Source organism: Etheostoma cragini, chromosome 10, assembly GCF_013103735.1.
Source record: "Etheostoma cragini isolate CJK2018 chromosome 10, CSU_Ecrag_1.0, whole genome shotgun sequence".
NCBI lineage: Eukaryota > Metazoa > Chordata > Actinopteri > Perciformes > Percidae > Etheostoma > Etheostoma cragini.
Window position 1 is genome coordinate 22,197,918 of NC_048416.1, and position 5,161 is coordinate 22,203,078.

Consider the following 5,161-nt stretch of genomic DNA (forward strand, 5'->3'; position numbering starts at 1 on the left):
CTCAGTGACTCTCCAGTGTTCACTTCTCTCCAAGACAAAAGGAAACACAGATCAGTGTCCAGGTGAACGCAGTGTGTATTGGTTCAGATCTGGATCAGGACAATCTTATCCAGGCATCATTTACACTCTCAGTGATGAAAAAGAGGAAAGAAGTTGTGTCTATAGTCTGTCCCAAACTATACAGAACTCCTCTGATACTGGGACTTACTACTGTGCTGTGGTAACGTGTGGAGAGATCCTGTTTGGGGAAGGAACTAAAGTGGAGACAAGTATGTTTTAAAAGTTGTATCAAAATCATGTATGCATGTAGCATTAATTAATTTAGCCTGGTTAAAATGACATACAAACTGAGCCTGGTGACAAACATTAGCTTTCTAAACTAACACAGAAGTGTATGTGATTCAGGAGCAGAACTGGACCCAGTTGTCCTTGTTCTCGGAGTCCTGTTGGCCTGCTGTGTGACTGTAATCGCCGCCCTGATTTTCTACGGAAATCAAAGGAAAGTTTGTGAACATTGCAAAGGTAGCTTCTCACACTTACTTTAATTTTACTTAAGTCTGACTGTTTGAACCATAACAATACTATGATTTGAATTCCTAATGAAATAAATATGATGACAGTGGAAATAATAAAATACTTTAACCAAATAAAACTTATACAGAGGCTACTCTTTTGCAAGAGCTATTCTTTTTATTGAACACATGCAGTATTCCCAAGTATATTCACACAACACTAGCAATAACCTTGAGACTGTGGCAAAATCTCACTTATTCTCTGTGCTACCTGACAGTCTCTGCTTTCTCTCCCGCCCTCTGAATGCGCTGGTGGAACAGTGCTCGTTAGTGAATAAGATTCTGTCTTGGCACAAAATATTCTTTGAACTTTGCTAGAACTAGGTCAAAGTCATCTCCGCTGTCTTCCTCATCAAAGGCAAACGATCTGTATCTTGGTGGCGTTCCTAAACCTTACAAAACGCTGCTTCTAATCCAACCATTCTCCCGGTTTATCAAAGGAGACGTTTGTCGGGGGATTAAATTTGGACATAGCTCCTTCTGTTCACTTTTCACACAATGTAAAATGATAATTATGGGGGCTTAATACTCTTTAGCTGGAGCTATTCTTTTTATTGAACACATGCAGTTGTCCCAAGTATCTTCAAACAACACTCCCGCAAACTCGCGATAACTATGGCGAGATCTCGCTTATTCTGTGCTACCGCAAAACCCATAGTAATGAACAGGCACATAAAACGTCCTCATTTGACAGATAATGTCCCACCACCCTATCCTTTTGCAGCAGAAACATCTAATTATAAACATTACATGCTATTACAAACTACTGTCCAATTGCTCTTCAAAGCCAAAAACTGAAAATGTGATTAAAATATGTTGTTCATTTATCTCTGTCCTCTAGTGATAGGTTGAAAAAAATCACTCTGAAGGTCATCTTCTTTTTTTTTTTAACAGAAGCATTGAGTTCCTCCCATCATCGTGGTAATGACAGGTCAAATGTGGATCAATCAAATGATCTGGTAAATATGTTGTGGTGTGTTGTCTGATTATCACTGGTTAAGGGTAGAGATTTAAATTTGAGTGTGATAAATATTCTGCCTTTACTATTACTCTTTATTTATCAGATTATCTGGACATGACACATATTAGTCATAACAAAAAATATAAAACTAACTGTTGAGATGGTACAGCATGCTACTGTATGATGAGTGAAATTTGAAATAAAACACTTTTGTACTGTTTATTACTGTTAATTACATAAAAGAAACTGTTAAACTCAAAGCAATCTAAACTCTAGAGATGTTTTTGGATGTCACAGACCTAATCTCTGAAATATTTGTGCTTGACACAAATATTACATTTTTACAGGATGGCGAAGCAAGGACAATAAACTACACAGCACTGGATTTCTTAAAAAGGAAAATGACAAGGAAGAAGAGAGAGTCATCACTAGAGTGTGTGTACTCTGTTGTTAGAGCAGATTACCACAACCAGCGCCAGCCCTCTCTGTAGACAGATCAGTCTGTGGAACGGTTACTTACACATACACACATATACTTACGCCCCACTCTGGGCATCAGTATTAAATAAAACACAATCATCATTTTCTAGTTATTCCACTTGAGACTGTTGTAATTTAGATGGCATTATGAAAATTATTGACCATAATGTATATAAAGTGGGAAGGAACAATTTTGGAGCAATCTGATTGGCCTCTTCTGTGATGAAGTTTATGACCAAGGTCCAAAGACAAATCAACCATCTTTCCAACCTAAACACTTGAAACAATACCAACAACACTTTGTTATTATGGTGAGTTTCTATAACTGACACAGAGAAAACCCAAGTGACTATGGCTTTTAAACTTGACATCTCAAGTCTGCAATGCAGGGTTCCTGTTGTTGTCTTCAAACCCAATGATACTCTGCAGAAAGTTCCCATGTGAATCTGTCTCCAAAGGAGACCAGGCTGAATTGATGCCACTCATTTTGTATACATCTGTTCCTGGATACATTGAAGGATTGTAGAATTTAAAAAAAAGGAAACTTCCTGAGATCCTGTCAATGTGTGACTCAGTGGCTCTTAAACATTCAGTCTTGGTATTATTTTGCTAGTTTGTAATCCATGCAAAACAATTTTAAATCAACGTACGTTTTCAGACTTTTCTGAAAGGTATGCTTTCTGAGGAAAACAACCAAGCCTGGCTTTAAACTTCTCCACAACAGTATCTGGAACCTGCCTGGTGTGTTCCTTGTTCTTCATGATGCTCTCTGCACTTAAACTGACCTCTGAGCCTATCACAGAGCAGGTGCATTTATACGGAGACTTGATGACACACAGGTGGATTCTATTTATCCTCATCAGTCATTTAGGTAAACATTGGATCATTCAGAGATCCTCACTGAACTTCTGGAGAGAGTTTGCTGCACTGAAAGTAAAGGGGTTGAATAATTTTGCATGCCCAATTTTTCAGTTTTTTATTTGTTAAAAAAGTTTGAAATATCCAATACATTTAGTTTCACTTCATGATTGTGTCCCACTTGTTTTTGATTCTTCACAAAAAAGTATTTCTTTTTTATATCTTTATGTTTATATAATTTTAATTCAACATTGTCTGTATTTTCTGAATGGAATGCTGTCGAAGAAAGAGCATCAAGCCCGAAATGCCTGCTGTGGATCCAAGCATATTATTTGTGAGTTCATGCCCTTGGGTGTCCATATGTGTGCAGATATTTAGCATATAAATTGTTCCGTGCATTAAATTGCTCTTCTGTGTTAAAATGGACATTTAGCATTTGCTCTTTTTCACATCCCTGCTGCCATATTTGAGTCAAACTCAAATTATTAAACAAACAGAAGAGACATAATTATCTTTTTTTCAAAAGCTATTTTAAAAAGGGCACTGATAGCATTTACCTTTAAATATGAATACATCACATGTAGTGTAACTCTAATTATGTAGGACTATCCGTGTGTTCATGGGCATCGGAAAAGACATTTTTCACAGTAAATACGTTATAAATCACGTCACTTCCTTTGGGAATCAGAGGTGCAAAACTGGGGCTAGATTTTGCTAAAAGTTTCCCAGTTGGTGACGCGCTGTTGACAACTGACACACAGAAACACGGCTGACGATAGCTCAAATGTGTTGAATGGTTCAAATTTTTTTCCTTAAAATAGAAAATTCATGCATGCATTTTGCCATTGTCCACACTGTGCTATTGATTTAGGTTGTAGTTGTTCATTGGTTTCAACGGAGTGACTCAAATTAGTTATGAAAGTGAGGAAAGTAATGCGTAATTGAAGAACTTTCAGGTGTCCTTTGTTATTGTGGCCTCCGTATTTTCACACACCTGATGCTCTAGGCTACGCCCAACAGTCGGTGGCTGCACTGCCTCAAGTTGTTATGTCAAACCCCAATAAAACACAAAATGAGAAAAAGCATCTCAACCATGTGAACTCTGGCGGAAAAACAACGTAATCACAGGGATGGTCCCTGATATCCCCAAGTAGCATGAATGCATAATTTGTCTAGGTCTGTACCCCTCAGTTAAAAATAATTTAATGTTGAAATACTGTACAGTAAGTATATTTAAAAAAGATGTATTCAATCATTTGCTGAAGTGACACACTAAGACAGAGGAGCCATCTTAAATATTTTAAGAGCCAGCCAATTCAGATGCAGTCACTTCAGCAGGAAGAGCACAGCACACAGAGGAGGGATATCAAACCATCCATCCTCTATACTCAATTTGTTTCAGTGGTGGTGAAAGACAGCAGCAGAGAGACACTCTCACAGTAACACAGCAACACATTCACCTCAAGGAGATTTACAGTTTCTGACCTGCATCTTTTTATTTGAGGGAGAAAGTCACAAATAAAATAACCCAGTGGCTAATAAGGTGTGGTTAACACACACGCACACACACACACACACACACACACACACACACACACACACACACACACACACACCTTTTCATTGGTAGTTGCTGTCAGAGATGGGAATGGGAGGTGCTAATCATTCACTGTCCCACCCTGGTCTGCTTCCAACAGACGGAGTTTGAACTGTGATCTTAAGTTGCCACATTATCTGTCAAAGCAATGACAGCCTTGCTAAAGTCATTTGATTCAGTAATGGACTGGAAGCCTGTTTTAATTAATGGAGAATAAAAAAAATCTACACAATACAACTAAATTAACTCATATGCATCTGTGATAACTGAAGATTGCATATACTTGCTTCTTTACAAAGGACAGACGTTATTTGTACTTTGAATGAGCACATTAGCAAACAAGACTAAAACTATAATCTAGCCTGCTGAAGTCTCTTGTAGCTCTTACTAAACATCCTGTTGAAGCCTAGCATAGTCAGGTCTGTTGATGTTTGGTCAGAGGGTGGAGAAATGGCCCACCACAGTTCGTGTCAGTCAGTGTAGCTATCACATGTGGCTTTGCTTATTGTTCTTACAACAGACATGCAGACACAAAGTGCAGTGAGTCCAGAGAGATGGAAGGGTTTATTCATTTGAGTATCAAGTTATGCACTGACATGTATAAATGTTATTAAACAGTTTTTTTCTAACAAAGGAAGACTTATTATGTCTATAAACATACAAGGCTCTGTATGCATTTTGTAAGCTATGCTT

General features: G+C 37.9%; 1 pseudogene; it reads left to right on the forward strand.

The window, feature by feature from the left end:
• LOC117951612 overlaps window positions 1–3,050 on the forward strand; it is a 3,587-nt pseudogene extending 537 nt beyond the window's left edge.
• Window positions 3,051–5,161: the final 2,111 nt, after the last annotated feature.